Consider the following 20,901-nt stretch of genomic DNA (forward strand, 5'->3'; position numbering starts at 1 on the left):
TGCAAAAGATGAGTTCCACTGTGCCTTGAAGTGCAGGGGCGAAGGTAAAGCAGTTCAGTTATGTTGGTATTACCAGCCAATATATTCTGACGAAATTTTAGATGACTGAGGTTTTTTTCGGGATTGTTATGAATAAGGTTAATTTTTTGCTCATGAGTGTACTTAGGGATTCTTATCTCTTATGTTTATTGAAGATCAGTCTAATGGCCTTTCGCTGGATCATCTCGAGCTGATAAAATATCCTTTGCCGTACAGTAGCAGCCCCAAATTACCCATGCGTATTCTGATTTTAATCTCGCATATGTGTTCACAGCAAGCAGTCGAACGTGTTTCCCCCTGATCCAGCATTTCTGTCGCGCAAGCTAGCGGCACCATCTGGTAGGTGATAGTTTCTGTTCCACTCAGCGCATTGCGTCGGATAATATCAGATACTAAGTCATCGTAAGCGGAGTTACTGGCTGATGCGAATTGCTATATTATTTTTTTAAATTTTAGTAGCGTTCTATGCTGTAGGAATCTCCTCTCATTCACCCGTTTTCACAACGTTTTTAGATCTAAAGACGCTGCGTTTTCATTCATCAATATTACGTTTGGCAAGTTACGTACTGTGGGTGCTGTATGGAGACTGGCATCGCGGAATTCAAAAAGTAGCGCAAGTGATTCGTGAATTGAGATGTGTTCCAGTGAGTAGCTGTCGCAAGAACCGCACTTGTATTTGAACATTGAGAGGAATATAATTTGTACTAAATTCTTGGGAGTGGGTGTCACGCGGTAGAAGTTCTCTGGTGGTACGGTAATTAGCTTACCGAATTAGAGGCGAGGTGATTGATATCACTGTCTTTGAATATGGGATATAGCTAGTTGTCATGAGTGTTAAACGGAGTTGAGACTAATGTATGTGTAAGAAATTACTCCAATAAAAAGGTAGACACAGAAAAGGTTTAATCATCCCGCTCCCCGCTTTCGTGCCTGAGGAACTCTTTCTCGGCTTGCATGTGTGCGTCGCAAGTACGCGAGCATTCACCACGCCATTCGACGTCTGTCCGCGGCGCAGTGGCGAAAAACCATTGCTGCGATGTCATTCGTTTGCGTTGACAGGTTGTGACACCAAAACGACGCTCCGCTTTTTAAGCGGGTCGCCCGAGAACCATTGCCGCTTTGCGTTCTAGGCGAGCTCAGCGGCGCACGGCTTTCCGCTCGGCTTCTTCCTCCTCCCGCTTTGTCTTTGCGGCTGCTCTGTACGCTTTTGAAAGCGGCGCTCCGATTGGTCCACCGACTCTGGCCAATGGAAGAGTGCCGCCGGCAGCGCGCCGCCGGAGTGCCGCGCGCTCGCGCCGCAGCCGGCTCCCGCTGGTGCTGCCGCGCTTCGGCGAGCGGCGCTAACGGCAGTGGCCAAGATGGCGGCGCCCTGAGCAACGGCAGTCGGCGACGCAACGCTTGGCCGTGCCGGTCGAGCGCCCACAAAGGCGGCGAGGAGATCGGACGGTGCAGTGCGCGCACGCCAGAGCGCGACGGCCTATTTTTGTTTGCCTTTTCATCGACTGGCCCACGGCGTGCACGAGACGGGTGCGAAGGTGTCCCGTGTGATCTCGGCGATTGTTTGGCTCGGATCTTTTCTCCTCCCTTGCTCGCGAAGACGGCCGATCTGTGCGCTACGCCCGAGTGAAGGCCGTCGGCAATCGCGCGCTCCGGATTTGTGGATTTAACCTTCCCCGCAACGCTCTTCTACGATTGATCCGCCGACTGCCTCTAACCTGCAGCGACACTCGCCGACCCTCCAACGCCGGTAAGTCGAGAGGCGCGGCAGCGTTCACGTACCGTGGAGCAATTTAGATTCGCCGCTAATCTTAATTGCGCCCACGATGCCCTTGTAGTGAACACTTGAGCCCTCCGCGTTTTGGTTGTTCGTTTAAGCGTTCTTTCTTTTTTTTTTCTTTTTGTTCCCTTGTCCGCTCACCTAGGGAGGTATAGGGGCTCCTAAGTGACGCGGCTGGTAGCAGGCTATCGTCACTGTCAACTTGGCGTTTTAACCAGAGGAGCGTTCGACGCAGAATCTCCGCGAAGAGCGAATAGGAAAATAAGTTTATTTTGCGGCAGCGGCTACAGCTTTTTCAGCTGTAGGCCAGCTTGCGAGGGTTTGACAGGATGACTGGGCGAATCCAGACATCGCTGGTCTCCCGATGTGCATCATCAACATCTCAATATTCCACGACGGAAGCCGCATATCTTGGTAAATGGGCATATGAGGGTACTCTCCGTGGACGCCCGCTCGCGCGTTTGCTCGACGACGTTTGTATCAAAGCATCGCAAGACTGTGTAATCGCACCAACAGATAGGTATTGCAATCGCAGGGCAACGAAAAGGGCTGGCCAATACTCCTGGTTTGGAATTACAATACTTATCCTTTCCGTTAATTACTGCGCGCATTCCGACTGGCTCTAAGATTACTGCTTATTGCACGGTCTTCCTTTGTAACGCTCCTGACCTTTGCTTCAATGAGATAATTACAATTTGACTGTACGATAGTTTCACTAGTCTGTGCAGCTGGTTAATGTAGCCGCAGGGGTGTAGTGACACGCGCTGTTGATGCGGAATCGTATCGGTATATCTGCTAGAACTCGCTATAGCATCGTCACGATTCCTGGCAGGAATCTGTCACGCGTGCTATTGGTGCTGTTCTTTGTGCGCCACGCCCGAGGTTGCAGGTTCGATCCTCCGCCCATATCTGCATGCCGCGCCATCTGCGCTGCCTGGATCGAAGATGAGAATTTAATTGCTGTCGTTTGTGTTTAACGCTTTTTCTTTCTGCTCAGCGCGAGCCTCGAGTTGGCACTCTAGGCATCGTATGTCGTTCATATTTGCTTGAAGCGCTGGTGGGGCTGCACCTTGACACATTCTGTCGGGCGTAGCTCACCGCACTCTGCGCACGATTTGTTAACGTCCGTCGGCCGATGTGCACTAATTGGCGTTGAAAGAGCACGAGTAGCCCTTTTGCTTCAACAATGCTGCTGTAATTGCGTTCTGGTGGGATACCGTGTTGCCTTAATGGTTGCTGCCGATCAGTGTTTGTTGTCACCGCAGCTAAAAAGTCCCCTTGAACCTGGACTGATAATTCATTTGTTACTGCTCCTCGCTCCCGATATATCCCTCGTCAGGCCAGTGTCATTGAGCCATGGACATTTGCGCTGTGAATCAAGGGTCGGCAGTTTTTGGTCCTGAACTGCTGCCTCGTTGCTATCGGGTACGTTGGCGCGTTTTCACAATCGGGCACCGGTGACTCAGAGGCCAGCAAAAAACACGGGAGAGTCACCTGAGGGTGCCTTTATTATATATATTTGTCGTAGGAAACGCTTGTATGTTTGCGCTTGTGTGTTTGAGTGATCGCCGTACTCTTGCAAATGCATCATTGTGCCTATCGATGACATGCGGATGCTAAAAGAGGTTTCCTATAAAAGCACAGTTCGCTCGAGCGATTCCGTGCAGCTAACCAGAGAAGAAAACCAGAATTACGACTCCATCACTGATGCCGACAGGATGACTGCGTCTGGGAAGTATTAGTATAGTGCACAATGGGCGAGCCCTGCTCTAGAAGATATAGCCGGCTTTCGTTACTGATTGGCTAACGCGAGCTGCAGCCTTCACTGCGCTGCACCTAGTTGGTGAGAGGTAGTGTAGTTGACACTAGGGTTGTATGCAGCATGTGCGGTAGTTGACCATAACACAAGCTTTTGTGAGGGAAGTAACGAGAGATAGCCTGGCTCAGACGCATTGCAGTAATTCGAGAAAGAATTCGGCACTGTGACGCAAACGTTTGGTGGCTCGTCAACAACACTTAGAAGAGTGCACTGATCGGTACGATTATGTTGCAGAAGCCAGACGTGGCGCTTGCGCATCGACGAGCGTTCAGCACTGCCATTGCTGGCTCTTTCTCGCCGGCCAGAATATTGCGCCGCTCCGAATGCGGGAGGCGTCACTCTGTCTAATGCCGATAAACGCACATAAATGTGGCGTGTTCCATGTTCTCGAGCAGAGGAACCTTGCCGTAAAAATATGTTGTCCCGAAACGGAGATCCGGGAACCTTCCGCAGTGCGTATACGGCAGAAATCTCGGCCGCAACTCCGACACGTCCCGAGACGTTCGCACAGGCTGCGTCGTGGGTAGCAGTGGTCCGGATTGTTTCTGTGCGCTGCGGTTTACACTGTTCCTTTCCGACAGCCAAAGCCTCCATGCTTCCACTGCTGCGTAAGTACAGGTGTAGTTGTTCTGAAGGGTGAGGGGGATATCTCTTGGTGAGCTGCCGTGGCTAAGTAGAAACCCGTCGTTTCTCTTTCCCGAGCGCTCCAAGGCTGCGTGGGCCGTGCCACGTTCTCGCCCGTACGAGGCATGCACCCGTGTGCGCCTCTTTTTTTTCTGAACTGCTCAGCACTGCTTGCGCGATACAAGAGCGCGTCCCGCTCGTTCCTCCGGCATTGGTGGGCGCACATAACCGAGCGAGCGTGCCACGTGTGCTTCTAGGCGCCCGCAGCACGAAAGGAGGCGCGAAACTGGCGGCGCCTTCGCCTGGTGTCACGGCCGGTGGAAGCCGACGAGGCTGCAGCCCCCTTCGGCCTCGCGACCTGCTCACCCGACTGCGGACCGGGGCTGTCGCATTCGATCGCGCACTGCACGCAACAGCGAGCGGCGTGCACAGCTTTCGGGGCGCGTCCAAGCGGAGCGAGCAGCAGCGCGAATTCGGGGGGGGGGGGGGGGGGGGGCAGATTCGTCGGGGGGTCTCGGCAGATTCGTCGTCCAGATGCGCGGCCGAAACGGCGCAAAAATAGCCGCCCGGCGATGCGGGCGGCCTCTCCGATCTGACCCAGTGCGAGGTCGCATTTTTCAACCGCCGCTCGAGTTGGGTCAGCGTCCTCTCCGCCTGGGTGAGAAAGTCTGCTCGAATATGCGTGCGCTGCTTGTGGGGGTGAGAGGACGACGTCACTCGTGTGCGCCATCTGTTGTGCCATGCTCGCTGGCGCAGGTGTTGTATGCCCCGTTTTCTCTCGCAATTTGAGGCGCCTGTGTCGGCCACTCGGGGGGTCGTCACGTTCGGATGTCCAAGACGCATCTCGACCGTCCCGTCCATTGAACCTGGCCGCATTTGCGAATTGCTCGCTCCTTGCTTGTGGCCTGGTTTGTTTCCGTTTTGACTCCTGGGGGAAAGAGAAGGCCCTTTGCGTTCTGACGCTAAGCGCATCTCGCGGACCTCAAAAGAACAACACGACGACGTCACCGGTCGCTTATCTCGCACGCAGCTGGTTTAGAGCCGAGGGCATGCAGATACCTCCGCGCGTAATTCTGCCCTCGATTACCTTGTAAAAAAGATAAATGAACGGCCATGCATCTTTCGCGAGCGCCCACGATTTACGAGTTCGCTGCCTTCCCCTGAGCACACGCAAATACGTTTTCTGTTTTGCTTTCCCGCTACTCTGAAATGTATTTTTTTTCTTCCTACCTTCTTTCCCACAGGAAAAAGAAGAAAGAAACTGGAGCAAAAGTAAAAGGCTGAGCAGCCTGACAGACGCCCTTTCGAGAGCTTAGTCAAGCGACACGTCAGGCTTTATCGACTGCTTATTGTTTTTTTTTTCTCTTAACCCCTCCCTGTTCTGTTTAAAACTGAACTTGGTTGATTGATTTAATATAATACACGCACGTTTTCTGCCTTATTTTCTCGTATAAAGCTAAACATATTTGGTGACCAAATTGACACCCCTGCCACGGCTGCGTCTGAGGAACAGAAACAGGACTCGCAACGCTTGACCTCGTTTTTCTTGCGCCCCTTGTCCCTGCTTCGCGCTGTACCACGCAATCTAAAACAGAAAACCAACTATCCCAAACCATCACCCTTCTAAGGACTCGGAGACCATGTTTTTATCTAATTGCATGCGCCAGAAGCGAATGATGAGCTGGAAATACGTCATAGACAGCATGTTTTGGGCACCACTCTTATTGTGTTGTCCTCCCCGTTTTTGTTGTGCACGTCCATGCTTGTGTTCATGAATCTCCATACCAAGTCGCTTAGCTTTCTGTCGTTCTAATTAGCTTGTGTCCGTGACACACGGTGATGATGATGCTTATTATTTATTAGCATCCCCTTCAGAAAAAATTGTCACCCAGCCTGCTTGAGCTAATTAGAGAATCTATAAACGCTTTTCAATGTGTATCTCCTTAATCTTCTTTCTTCCTTAAAATCTATGCGTCTTAAGGCCCATCCACACGACGGACCAAGTCCGCGGACCGCTCGGTCACGTGATGCGACGTCACGGCCCGGCGCAGAGCACATCCACACGGCGGACCGCCATAGCAGACGGCAGAGCAGACCAACCAGCCAGAGTGTTATCATTGTTATCATTCCGGCTCGAGTCCCACAAAGCCGGGAACTGCTCAACGAGGTATACAAAATGAAAAAAAACCTCCTCGTCACTCCAAGAGGGCACGGTGTTTAAATAATATATCTGCTGCAGGCACGTGTAGGCGGAACGGTGGACATGAAACGACTGGCTTGACTGGCTTTTGCTGAGCCGAAAACTAGACTGGATTTGGCTGAAGACACTCTGTTGCCGGACAACATTCGTTGGCTACGCCAAAATCGCTGTGGTTAGCATGCGGTCCGCCGCCAAAACGGAAGCGGGAAAAGCCTCGGCGATTTGTTGGACCGCGAGGGCCGCGGTCTTGCGCGGTCCAACGGCGGTACGCACGAACTGGTGACGTCCTATCACGTGATGCCCGGACCGCGGTCCAAAAGAGCAATTTGGTCCGTCGTGTGGATCGGCCTTTACGGATCCGGTCGTATCAATCTCTTCCCTGCTTTTTTTCTTTCCCACCAATAGCGTCTGTTGCTTATGTCGACTGCCGACCGGCTTATGCTACCGTCCACATTAATGTACATCGCTTCTGGAAGTTGTACGTTACGTACGATCTTCGCTGGGTGAGAATGCCTTCGCATTCCATTACGATGTGCCGAGTGCTCTCCGGATTTTTGCTGCAGCAGACACATGCTTCATCTTGTTGCGAATATTTGTTCCGGTGTGTTTTTGACCTTAGGCAACCAGCTCGTATTCCAAATAGAAAGTCACTGCCCTTTGTGTTGTCGTCGTACAGATTTTGCTTACTAATGTCGTGCCATTCTTGTAAGTATCCGACGTCTTGCCTTGTTTCCATCCTTTGCACCCAATTCGCTGTCTCTGTTTCTCTCACTTTCTTTCTGATGACTTCCGGTTGTCTACCTACAATTCCAGTTACCCTCTACCTGGCCACCAACTTTCGCACCGGTTCCTCAATTGTGTGTCCGCACTTTTGAGATACCTGCCAACTTCAGTCGCTCATTTTATGGCGATAGCAATTATATGGACATCCCCGAGTGAATTTTTGTCGTCGCCGTCGCCACGAGGTTCCGCATATGTTGACGTATGTGTGTGCCATATCCTGTCTCGTGCTATGCGGTGTGTGCGGTTTACACTGCAACACCATCCTATTCTCAAGTCGCTCGTACCAGGTCTTACATTCCTGGCAAAATTATTTATCAGGATTTTGAGAATGGCAGCCCACAAAGAAATGTCACGATACAAACACCGGCAGCGCATGCCTTTTATCTTAAATCTTCTCACACTTATATAAATGTAGGAAATGATAACAGAGCTCAAACCTTAAAATGATGCAATTTCGTTGGCGCCGCTGTGCACTACTTCCGGGATCGGCTCAAGTCGCTTAGAAAGATGTTGGCTTCAATTGATCAACATAAGTGAAATTTCCCGATGGCAGGATTCCAACAGAGGACCTCTAGCACAGCATCAGGTTTTTACTTAGGCTACGTTTACTTCAATTCATACTGGCACTACAGCTGCGAGTCTTACACTTGGCGTAATATTCTAACATGGTGAATTCGAAAGAAGCCCAACCCATATGTCACCCTGCAATGCTCATTTGTGGTTTTGGCGTATGCTCCCAAAGCCAACCGGCCTACCGATCTTCGGTGAACTTCCAGCCCCCGACAAGATGTCTGAGCTCACAATGACATTTGCCAGGCGTCAGCTCTGTGTCGCACTTTACCAACGCACGAAATGCGCTTCAGCGCCGCCTGGCGCGATCAAGGGGAGCGTCGTGGCGCACGCAAACCGGAGCAATACTGGCTTCTAAGGGATTCTGCTAGTACCACCTTGAATGTACCAATATAATTCGGCGCGTGGTATAAAGGTGCGAATACCCTGTATCAAAGTATTCCGTCTCTGGTTATCACGTCCTTAAGCAGAGCGAGCTTGCACGCAGGATTATCGCACCCGGCGTCCGCAGAGCGTTTTGCGAGCACCGCATTATCCGCGGTAGCTCAGCGAATGTGGCGCTTTGGGCACGAGGTAGGGAGTTTGATCACCGGCCTGGGTGGGCCGCGTTACGACGGGGCCGTAACGCACAAACGTTCGCTTATTGTGCTTTGGGTATGCGAACAAGAATTCCCAGGCCTTGAAGTGAGCCAGGACCACGGCGCCTCTCGTATGCGCGATTTGTTTTTTCAACCCTAAGGGTACAGTCTTTTTACGGGGTTCGTCATGGTTGCGTCATGCTACGGTGCACGAAATATTGGGTGGAGGTCTGAATCGAAGATGCTTGAGGTGGTAAAAAAAAAAAATACACTTGCGATTGTGACTGTTGTTAAGTTGGTGACAGGACGTATACGGTTGAAATAAAATTTTAAACGTCGTACTCAAGCATTCGTACCTGAGTGGTTGTTAGCTGTTCGTTCTGCTCCTAGCACCTTCTTAGCCTCAGATTACTGCGCTTGAACTCTGGCTGTCTGATGGAGGTCGGGCCGTCGCCCTTCTGGCTCCATTGCACCACGCTGCGCCACTTTGCAGCCTCGTTGTGCGGGAAAGTGCACTTGCAACACGCCGCGTGATTTGGGGGCTTTTCCCCGTTAAGCCCAAAGCCCATGAGCGCGATCTTGTGCGCGACAGCGACGAGCGACGGATCGGGCCGTCGCGCGAACAGATCGCTCGGTTCTGCAAATCTAGAATTCGTCGCTCGTCGCCCGGAAGTGCTATGAGCGACTAGCCAATAGCGCGAAGCCGGAACTGGATGTACGTAACTCAAGTACTTCCGATTGTCGGACGGAACGAGCAAACGATTGAATTCTTATACGTGCAAGGATAAGAACCTACTGTAAGACTTTCAGAAATATTTTATGCTGCTTTTTACAGTAAAACACATCAACTCAAGTTAATGAAGCACGCGTCACGCTAGCTTCAGCGCCTATATTGCTGCCCTCATACCGGCAACACTGGGGAGACGTCGCTCGAAGTCATCGTTGCATGGGGTACGACTTGTATAGGCGACGAGCGAACGCTACAGCCATCTCCATCGCGTCGCTTGTCGCTGTTGCGTGCAAGATCGCTTGCATGAGGTTTACATTTTACTCATGCGCTTGTTCGTGCTGCCCAGCGCATGGAACAAAATGAAAAAAAAAGAAAAGCAAGGAGAGAAGTCTATGCGTGAAAGCTAATCTTGCCGCTTACAAGAAAAGTGCTGCGGATGTGTTGATTCGCACGGCAAATCTGAACACGTTCTGTCGAGGTGCAGCTTGTACAAATGAGCGTCTGACCACCAAGCGTGTCTCCTGCCGACGCGTCGATCTCGTCACCCTGTCTTATTGTTTCCCCTCTTCTCTTATCTGTGCTCAAAGCGTTTAAAGACGTAGATTAGCGTCGGCGGGACGTGACATGGCCGTCCGATGAACGAATATGAGCGAGTATGCTCCACTCGCGTGCGGTTTCAACTAAAGGTCATCGTCGTTCGCCATTCTTTTCAGAGCGCTGCGCGGTGTTAGATATGGAGCTGTTTCCTGCGATTGCTTCGAGTTCCCCAAACCACTTCGAATCGCAGCACAGCTAATTGAGGAATGCCGAAGCAGGAAAGCACATTCCAGAGGAGCGGCCGAGCAAACAAGTTTAAGGCAACAAGTTCACCTGCCAACAAGTTCGTGCGCCGCCGGGATTAGCAGGTGGGCCTCCGACAATGGAGCATGAGCAGCCCTCCCCTTATCCTCGTTAGAAGTGCATTGCCAGTCTGCGAGGCAAGACCGCAGAGAGCCGCCAGGTGTGACACCGCGACACGGGCGCCTACCATTGGCTGAAAGTGGCGTCATCGGAGCGGACTCTCCTATTGGTCAAACATGACGTGACTTACAGTGCGCGGAGGGTTTATAAGAAGCCTTCTAGAGAGACCTGAGCATTCTGGGACATGCCCTGATTCCCTGATTCACCTCTCTCGAACTTCTTGCCGCGGGCCGCAGCGTCCGAGTTGCTACCGGCCCGTAATGTCTGTACGACTGTTACCTGACGTCTCACCTCCCTGTACATAATGTAGAATAAATCCTCCCAAGTTTGGTTTTCATCCCGAAGTCCGGCCTCCAACCCCTACATCTGGTTGGCAGCGGTAGGATCGCCTCCGAATGCATCAGCTGGTGGCAGCGCTACGTATCAACCTTCGTCGAGAGAGATCCTAAGGAACCGGGAAGAGCGAAGAAGAGAGAGCCTTCGTCGAAAGAGGTCCGAAGAAACTGGGAGTAGCGAAGAAGGAGCGAGCCTTCGACCCAGGGAGTCCGGAGGAACTGGGAACAGCGGACGGATGAACCGGATGGCAGGGTGCTGCAACCGTAAGTGAGCGTGTGGTTTTTTTCCTTATGATTCGCCAGACTCAAAGGTTGTGTGTTCAATTTTGATAGTTCTGGGAATCGGGAGTTTGATGCATTGTGTGTTTGCACAAATTAATTAAGGAAAACAGTTTTAACCACCTGTCGGGGCAGCTGCCATGGATCTTAGAAGGTTGACGAGGTTAGACTTGTTGTTGGTGTGCGACGATTTGGGAGTTGAGGCGGACGAACGGATGGAAACGCCAGCTATCATAAAGGCGATTAACGATAGTGGCAATGATGATGAAAGCATTAAGCTTGCTTGGGAGGTGATACAGGAGCCACGGGAGCGTGTGCGTCGTGTACGTTTGCGGGAGCGTCGTGAACTTAAGAGTGAGAGTAAGCGTGAACAACGTGAGAAGGCACGCGAACGTGAGAATCAACGTAAGCTTGAGCGAGAGGAAAAGTATGAGAGAGAGAAGGCAGCACTGATCAAAGCGATACAGGATTGTGATCAGTTATTGGCACAGAGACAACGGCTGTCTGAGAATTCTGTAGATAGTACAGAGCGAAAGAATGAGGAAGTGTCTAGCGGACTTTCGCCAGAAGCCGACGAGAAGAGTAGTGCCTGTGAGATTGGCTGCAGATTCTTAAGTGAAGGGAAAAGGCTAGCTGCTGACGATGCCTTAGTGGCAATAGAGGCCGTTAAAGGCCAGAGTGAGAGCGACGAGGTGCTGTGCCAACAGATGACTGTGGAGACAGCTAGGCCAGCTGCGAACAAATTGGCACAGTTACCGCGTGTGTGCGTCGCTAGTAAGGTTAGCGAGGTTGCTAGCGAGGAAAAGGGTACTGTTGACGCGACAGACGCGAGCACCCATGTAGAGCCAGATCTGCGTGCAGAAGTGAAGTGCGAGCTGGACGATGCAGTTGAGAATAGCTCTCGGGGTGGCGAGCTCCGTAGCTCACGAGAGAACAACTGCATTGTTCAGGGATCGGTGCGGCTCTCCGCCAGTCTAGATAGCCTAGATAGGGATGATTCCGTTATTAATCATTCGGACTGTGCGCGTGAGACAGCGATCGATACCGACGGGCTGTGTGCCGATGCAAAGCGTGAGCTGGGCAATGTAGCAGAGGGCAGTTCGCAAGAGTGCGAGTTGTCTAACTCGAGTAAAGCCTGCTGCATTGTGCCAGAGTCGGTTGGGCTGTCCGCCAGTCGAGGCAGAGAGAGTGTTGATTTAAGTGAGAATCACTCAGACTGTGCGGGTAAGAGACCGATCCGGGCCGACGAAATGTGTACCGGCCAGCACGAGGCACGAGAAGGCGACATGAAGGCGAGTGCAAAGAGAAAGCGCCGTAAAAAGAAGCGCGGTAAAGACCGAAAGTCGGTAATTAATGTAGCGCCGCCAAAAATGGCGAGAAACCCAAAAGGGCAGGGCGCGAGGAAGAAGGTGCGGTCGTCTAGGACGATGTTGACGCATCCAGAACGTTCGAGCCACCGGTCAAAGGGGGACCGCGAAGAATGTTCTGCACGGACGCGGACAAAGGGCACGAGGCTGTTAAACTCCTCGTCGTTCCGTAGTTCTTTTCATAGCTCAGCGGGCAGTTCGAAGAAACGCAAGGTGGCAGGACGAGACCAGGTGGGGAGTAGCGACGCGGTCAATCGAGTTTGTGTTGAAAGCGGGACGCGGGGACGCAAATTGGCAATAGACCGTAACGTCTCGGGGCAGCTGATAGTGAGCCAGCCCTTTTGTTGTTCCTCCGTTGCCAGAGTAGCTTGTAAACTTCGACCACCCCGGGTCCGGCTGAAAGTATGAGTCAGTCGTAAGCAATCGGGAACGGGAAGCCAAGAGAGCTTCCGTAGAAGTGAAAAGTGTCTTGTTTTTTATTTTGAGCATCGGAAAGTTTTTCGCGAATTGAGACTGGGATTTCTTTCAACGTGTAAGGTATGAGCTTTGTTTATGTTTTGGTTTGAGAAAGCTCCGAGATTTGAAAGATGCGTTTTATGTAAACATGTAGTCTCGCGAGATGCTCATTAATAAGTAGATAGGCTTTTTTTGTGTGTGTGGGAGTAACCTGAAGGTCAAGGTTATCGTCGAAAGGCCTATGGTAAAGCGCGTGTGTTATTTAACCTTCTTTCTTTTTAAGTTTTGAATTTTCTAAGGTTAAGCGCGTAGATTTTCAGTGAGTGCATGATTTGCACGGAGAAGCGTTCTTAGTTCCTTTAGCGCGTGTCCTGTGTGGACGGAAGGAAGCAGATTTATTATGTGTATTATGTGTTGAGGGCAGCCGTATTCTGACTTCTTTAGTGAACGTGCGTGGAAAGAGTTAGTAGAAGACGCATCATTTTAAGAGTTCTGCGGAGTGTGTAAGTCCCGCGAGTTTAATTGTTCGTTTACGTCACGTGTCCTGTAGGACTTTCAGGGAAGAAACGTGAGTAAGCGTAAATGAAAAGTTTGCCTACAACGCAAGTACGCGTTTTGTTTAGTGACCACAAGGTTAGTGCGCTTGTGATTACGTACTTGTGAGGTTGACCAGATTGTTCAGTGGCACCAATACGTGCGATAAGTACGCCACTGCGATAGATTGGAAACATGCTGTTCGTGTAGTTAGGCCACTTAAGTTATGTTCGGCTGTTTTCATTTGTTGTTTGCATCGTCGGCGACCTTTTTGTTTTGCAACAACAATAGTGGTCTGGTCTTGTCGGCAATCGAGGAGAAATGGATAGCTGTTTGGAAGGGTGGTTGGAACTGTTGTCAAAATTGGGGAACTAAAAGATCAGGGTTGATTTTGACTCAGTAATAGCCTGGCGAGTCAGGGGTGAAGAGCCTGCGCTTACGCGTGGTGCAGCGCTGTGTTGTTTGGTTTGTTTGACGTATGTTCTCCAGGGCCCAGGATCCCGAGGGTTGTCAAACGAGGCTCGACCCCAGTACCCTGCAGCTTCTTTCAGCGTTCCTCATGGCCAGCGAATTGAGTTCACCGGCCATTCAGAACTACCGGGGCGAGGACGAGCTGTTAGATATGGAGCTGTTTCCTGCGATTACTTCGAGTTCCCCAAACCACTTCGAATCGCAGCACAGCTAATTGAGGAATGCCGAAGCAGGAAAGCACATTCCAGAGGAGCGGCCGAGCAAACAAGTTTAAGGCAACAAGTTCACCTGCCAACAAGTTCGTGCGCCGCCGGGATTAGCAGGTGGGCCTCCGACAATGGAGCATGAGCAGCCCTCCCCTTATCCTCGTTAGAAGTGCATTGCCAGTCTGCGAGGCAAGACCGCAGAGAGCCGCCAGGTGTGACACCGCGACACGGGCGCCTACCATTGGGTGAAAGTGGCGTCATCGGAGCGGACTCTCCTATTGGTCAAACATGACGTGACTTACAGTGCTCGGAGGGTTTATAAGAAGCCTTCTAGAGAGACCTGAGCATTCTGGGACATGCCCTGATTCCCTGATTCACCTCTCTCGAACTTCTTGCCGCGGGCCGCAGCGTCCGAGTTGCTACCGGCCCGTAATGTCTGTACGACTGTTACCTGACATCTCACCTCCCTGTACATAATGTAGAATAAATCCTCCCAAGTTTGGTTTTCATCCCGAAGTCCGGCCTCCAACCCCTACAGCGGGATGAAAGGCGGCGATAGCGAGGAGAGCGCGAGGAGGAATGCGGAGGAGGAGGCTACAGTGAAGGCATGAGGCGAAAAGCGGGGGAGGAGGGTATGTTTAAGATGGTGGAGGAATGCAGAGTGCCGCACGAGACTACGAGATGGCACCACAGCATGTGTAATCTGACTGTATGTGCGACGCAAATTGTGCAGTACTTTCTGGACGCCACGCGGGCACCGGCGATTGCACTGGAACCTTCGACGAGTGCGCTTGACCCGCAGATGAGATTTTTGACGATCGCCGACTCTGCTCGCCGCTGTCGTTGTGCTTTAGTGTTACTTGTTTTGGTTACGAGCGTTTTTGTTTTTCACCCCTATGGAAATGCGGCCGCGATAGAACCTGCGACCCTCTAGCTCAGCAGTGCAACTGAGCCACCGCGGCAGGTATACCGATATGTATTCCATGGCCTCCTCTTCGGTAAAAGGGGCGTACATTGTTGCCACTGCACAAGGGTAATTTAGCAATTCAACTCAAATTATTTTTCTCTTTAGTGTTTGTTTAAATCGAGCATCTGTAAATATTTGTGCCTATGGAACTGATTCATTCGCAGAGCAACCGTGGTTGAGCAAGCTGCTTGGTGATACTGAAAAACCCGGCTCTTAGACATGTCTTGGTAGTGCATGCCACTATGAGAGGCCTTCACTTTGGTCGTAAACTCCCCGCATTACACCAGAGGTTAGGAAACCCATGGCTGGACTTCTTGGAAACAAAACACGGTGATCAGCAACGTTCCGCCTTGATGGAATGGTGGAACGCAGGGTAACGATGGAATACGATGCAAGCTACAGAACTTTCCTGCAACATTACTGCTGTTGCAGTATGCGACATGGCCCGAAACTTGTACAGATGTGAGCTATAGGTAGTTATCATGGCAAAAAAACAGTGCTCAGACGGCATAACGACGGGTTAAGGACGTAGGACGTGTAAGGTAACTGTCCTGAAAAAGAGTAGAAAATGACTACAACCAGGACGTGCATTAGGTGGCGATTGTTTTCTTTAGACTCTATTCATTGTTCATCACGCGTCGCAGCGAGTGTCCGTCCGCTATAGCATTGACTAGCATCGCGCCATATGACATGGCGCGATGCTAGCCAATGACGGAAGCGCAAGAGTGAAAAATTAAACGAATCTTTACAGTATACATGCCGGGGCGTTCTAATTTACTACGGAGCCCACCGCGTCTTTTCAGCTTTTAGATGCCACCCATCGGTCGTTTGCGACCACCGTGCAGGTGTCGCTGAGGTTTGTCCAATCGCACTGGTGCCGCGCGGTGAATGTTTCGGCGCCCGAAAGCGCCCACTTTTGTCTCGCGATGCAGCAGAACCCCCAAGTGCCCGTCTTCCACCGACGTTGCGCACGACCTCGGCTGCGTGCCGCTTGCCTAACGCGTGTCGCAAGCCACGTGACCGGTTTGTGCGGCAGCTTTCCCGCAGCGCCGCCCGGTCGCGCGGTGGGGCCGCATGTGCGGGGCGTCCACCACCATCGCGAGCGGGTCAGCGGCGGCGGCGGTCGGCGTGAGGGGTCAGCCCCGGTGCAAGGGGGCGCGCTGCACCGCTTCGATCTGGGTTTCGGTGTAACTGGGTTGTCCGTCGTGCATGCGGAGCGAGGACGCTCGCTCGTTTTGGGCCAGGGAGCATTGCGGCGGCGGCGGCACGAGCGTGCTCCTCGCCTGACGCGCTGGTCGCTCGCGGACAAAGCACCGCAGCTCCCGGATGGCACGTTAGCCACGAATTAAGCGCGGCCCGCGTTGAGGACCTGCGCAGGCACGCGCCGAAAGCCACGAAGCGTGCGTCTTTGTTGGCTCCCCGTTGCTGGATCGCCGTTATGTACGGCGGTCGTCTCGGTGACGTTGTCATCCTGCTACGGGGAAGCTGCCAGAGTGTCGCAGTGCAGCAGCCATCGGTCAGCGGCCTAGTGCCGGCTCCTTTCGTCACCGTCTTATGCGGACGGTGTCTTCTGTGCCGCCCCTCCCGACCTCCGGCGAGCAGGGCTTGCCGTCGCGCGAGAAAGTTGCAAGGACAGCTCCTAGTCGGCACACCCGGTGGCGGTCACTGGTCGCACAGGCGTGCGGTGTATGGGCGTGCAGGCGTGTGCTGCACAGAGTGCGAGCAGCAAATGTTTCCGGAGGAACAGACTTGCTTCGCTGTGTGACGTCGAGCTGGCACACCGTCACCGCGCGTCGGCCGGCGCGTGCCTGTATTGTGCGCGTATGCTTATCGCGCAGGAAGCGGGTGCGCGATTGTCCCGTTTCACCTATAGCGGCCTCGGCGCTACTGTTTTGCGGCAGCGTTCATTGCTTCCCTCCCGCTGAACTGTGCGTTGCCCCCGCGCCTTCCCTCTGTAGAGCAGTAAATATGTAAATGAAACGGGGCCCACTTTTGTGCTTTTGGGCCCAAGTAGTGCGAGAGAGGCGGCTGTATGCGCACGAGCACGTGTACTGCGGTGATACGAAGACAAACGTTTCTAGAAGCCCTAGTGACGCTTTTCGCTCGCTATCGTCACATGAGGATTTGCACGATTGTGCGTGTGGAGGTCGCCATCTACGAGTGACCGCGAGTAAAGCAAGCGTCCCGGCCGCTTCCTGAATAGCGTTCTTATTTTTCGTCATATTCCGCTACGCTGCGGGATTCTGCCGATAAAAGCGTAGGCCCACGCTTACACTGCCGCTTCGGGACTTGTTTATATACTCGCTGACAATTATTAACTTAAGGATTCAGTACAAACCCCGCCCACAAAAACCGCACAGCGTCTGCCCCGGGCGTGTGCCGTTCGCTGTAGGTGATGGGGGGGCGGTTGAAGATGGACCCCAAACTCACAATTAAGTTAGAATGACTTTAAATTTAAAGCTTGGGTGTATGTACAACTTTCCTTAAAGTTTAACAGCGGTGTTTTGCCGCTGCGTTCTTAGGCGGGTAATGATTGTAAGCCCAGAACGCCTGGAGCCGCCAGAGTAAGTCGCGCGCCCCGTCGTCGAAACCCCGCTACTGCCACAAGCCACGCATGTGGACCGCGGAAGGACACACCGCGCTCGCTTTGGTGCGCTTGGCCTCGCTGCGCGGATATGTCTGCCGACCCCTCGGGCTGCGTGGGGCTGACCGAGCAGCGCTCATTACGGTTGTCTGGTGCGTGGGTGGGCTCGCTGTCCGCTGCTTCGCGCCTGGCACGACGAGTGGTTGTTCGTGGTCGCCTCTCATTCGTTCTCGTGTCGCTGTCCACCTGCAGATGCTCTGAATTCGCGTGTAGAGCTCGCCCTGCACTTTCACTTGCTCGAGGCGTGTCTCCCGTTTCCTTCTATAGTTGTTGGTCTTCTTTATCGGCCTCGAGGCAGCTCGTATGAGGCTCTCTGAAGCACTCGCCGTTCGCGTGGAAGAGGCGTCGAGAGCCGTCGCGTACTCTATGCAGGGCGCGGTGTCAGTGCGGCAGCGCAGTGCCATTATAGACGTAAGGAACTCGCTTATGACCCACAGCCTGCTGGTTGTGCTCCTTCACCGGCTCTCATAGGGCTTCCGGTGGGAAGAGCGTAGCCGCGCGGCTCTCGTTGATGTGGGCACCGCTCGTCATCATAAGAGAGAGGATTAGGGGACGGAAGCGTTGGGCCCCCCTAATGTGAAACCATGTATATGTCGATGTGCCCGAGCTGCAAGTTCCGCCGCGCTTCGTCGAACCGCCTCGCCGCGTCATAGCGAGACAGCAAGTGCCGCAAACGCCGGGGATATCGAGCATCTGAGCAGGCGAGCAATCGTGCCATCGCTGATGGAACGCCGCCCCGTATACGGGCACCTTGCGACGCTTGAGCGCTGCTCGCGAGTCCGCGGCGGCTTGTGTATATCCGTGCATGGCCGGATAACCCGGGCACGAACCCGTCCCTCCTAAATGTCGAGACCGCGTCGTCGTACAGTGGCGCGCCCTTTCACATTCGCTCGTTTCCGCGCTCTTTTCGTGTCTGCACGTCCGTCGCACGGGCTGTCCGCGGCGGGGGGTCAGCCGCGGCCGTTTGACTGTTGGCGCCCCCTCTCGCCCTGCCGACGACGGTGGCCGCCGCGTTGATGCGGAGCAGTGCGGGCCACGCGTGTGTGGCCCAGTGCCCTGCCCGAATTGTGCGCCGCCACCGCGTCTGTGCAGCGGGGGCCTTCCTTCTCCATTCCCGAGGAACGGCTCCGTTTGCGGAATCCGACCGCGACGTCTCACTGTCGCGGGCCACATGCGTGGCTCCTCCTGGAGCACCTCCCCTTTTTGTTTGCGACCCTTTTCGCGAAGTGAACCTGATGGACGCCTTGCCGCACGGCTGCGCGCATTCCCGCGGCCCGCCCGCTGTATTTCTGTCTTTCGCGTCAAGTCTTTGTTCGCGTCTGTGTCGCGCGTGCCGATCTGGTTTGCGTCCTGGATGACGGCGAAGAACGCGGGCGCGTAGTGGCAATTGGAGCGTGAATACGCGCGCGCCCGTTCGAGCGCAGACGAAAGGCGCCCTCCGAGTGGCCATCGCGCTTCGACCGGCTGGCGTGAATTGCCAGGTAGCGCGCTCACTTCGCCTGCGGTCGCCATACAGCCGACGACAACTTTCTGTGGCGGCAGAGCCAAAGCTCGGTCGCACGTGCGGAGCTTTTGCCGTTGTGTTACCGCGCCAAGTAGTGCCGGCGTTTTGCCGTTGTTGTATTTTTGGTTTACGTTACTAGGAAAACCAGACGTGGACACCAGAAAGCCAGAACTAGGAGGAGCAGGTAACCGAAATGCGAGCAGGCTTCTTAATTGTTACGAAATAAACCTTGAACAAAAGATTAGAATAATTATTGGTACGATTTCTTTTACGCTACTTAGCTTCCAGTTGCTTGCATTCGCCGACTACATGCGGGTGCGCAGTTTAAAGGAAATGTGCGCTTTCGGCGCCGTAGCTTAGGCTGCGCTGCCACGGAAAGTTGTCGCCGGGTCTCCTGTGGCGCGGAGGTGTGGACGGCTCCTTTCAGGCTCGTGTGCTAAACACGTGCTCACCGCTTCGCTTAGGCGACGCAGACATTGCCCACTCTGCAGGCGGCCAAGCTCAACTGCTATCCCGCGGGGGCAACTATCGCGCCGTGGCTTGAGGACCCCTGTTATAGACCGACGAAGTACTGCAGGTAACACTTTGCGGGTAACAACTTTTACCGTAACTTATTTTGTTTCCCTCCTTTATAGTTATATTTGCTTCGGTTTTCCATGTATTTATAATCCTTCACTGGTGAGTAATGCTGTAGTAGGAGCGCCCGTCTAGTTAAGCGCCCTTTCTTTTGATGAACAAAGCTGCGTAACGTGCATTGACATGGCAGATACTTGCCAACTTTGTGAATACTAGGATGTGGACATCGTTTTACATTATTTGTGAGAACGGCTATTCAATATTCGTAAAGTATTCGATGTGCTATTCGATATCAAGAATTACTATTTCGCCCCCCCCCCTCCCCTAGTAATTTTTGTTGGCACGAAATGCGGCGAAGCGAGCAAGCCTATGTCTTCCTGTTCGCGACAAATTAGTTTGTTTCCTAAAATCGCAGATTGGATGCGGCGGCCACGACAATTCCCCGTGCGGCATTCCCTCTAGAGCGTGCGCGCAACGCTGTGAGGAAGCGCGATCGCGTGGATTGTACGAGAGTGCAGTGGAAAGGAGAGGTTCTGCGCTTCGCTCGCAGATGGCGCTACTAGTCGTGCAGCGTGCGCATGAGAGACTGTTCTGACCAGCGCCAGCCAGCGCGTTCTATGACAGCGCTGGAAGGTTTGGCCAACGCCACTTATACATAGCACAAGGCCTGTTCACTGCGATCCATGACGTCTTGCTACTGGCCCGAAATGTTCATTGCCAAGGCTGGCATGACGAAAACGATGACATCAAAATCATCGCGGCTCACTCGGGAGCATACTCATTCGATTCTATGGCAGTCTGGCCAGTAGCATGACGCCAGTAGCATATGTGGTGTTGGCTTGGCCCGTTTCGTCGGCTGCACGTTGTGTTGCATCTCTGGCGGTCGCTTAGGTATTACTACACTGTAGTTGGGGCGTTTCAGCTAATGTAATCGAAATGTGCAGGTATTTATTTTGCAGCGGCAGTGGGTTGTCGCGCCGTTTCGAGTTGAATCAGTGCTTCTGGTCTAGGATAATCTTAGCGCATTTCCGTATGCGAAAAATAAATAAAACACGCACTGATACCATCATCATCAGCAGCAGCAGCAGCCTACATTTATGTCAACTGGGGCACGACGAAGGTCCAACTGCCCATGTCCAGTTACCTCTGTCTGATATATTAGGCACTGATGTATTTTCCCCTAAGTCTCGTGCAGTTTAGACATATCTTATATATAGACATATATATTATATATTGACGTTGCCATGGACTGTGTGCTTATGAGCACCGCCTTATGAACTCATCCGGCACATTGTACTTCTCAATGCATACAGCGTTTCCGAAGCATTTCCAGTAAGTACGCTAGTGACGCAGGGAATGCGACGCTATGCTTAGCATTTGCTGCATTTCGAGCACATTTTAATTGATAGTTTCGTCACTTGGAAATGGTCGTGTAAGATAGCTGCTGAACTTTTACTGCGCGTTAAACTCGGCTCCATTGGC

The 20,901-nt window shown here is 52.8% G+C and overlaps 1 protein-coding gene across 2 annotated transcripts in view; it reads left to right on the forward strand.

The window, feature by feature from the left end:
- rdx (BTB/POZ and MATH domain-containing protein rdx) overlaps positions 1–20,901 on the forward strand; it is a 219,128-nt gene that overhangs the window by 68,287 nt on the left and 129,940 nt on the right. The window contains exon 1 of one of the 2 annotated variants that reach the window (XM_065450704.1): positions 1,428–1,786. The exons of the other annotated variant lie outside the window; for it this stretch is intronic. The gene's annotated coding sequence lies outside the window, so the exon portion shown is untranslated. Of the gene's footprint in view, positions 1–1,427; positions 1,787–20,901 lie in introns of those variants that run through there. 2 annotated transcript variants of the gene reach the window in all.

Source organism: Dermacentor albipictus, chromosome 4, assembly GCF_038994185.2.
Source record: "Dermacentor albipictus isolate Rhodes 1998 colony chromosome 4, USDA_Dalb.pri_finalv2, whole genome shotgun sequence".
Classification (NCBI taxonomy): domain Eukaryota; kingdom Metazoa; phylum Arthropoda; class Arachnida; order Ixodida; family Ixodidae; genus Dermacentor; species Dermacentor albipictus.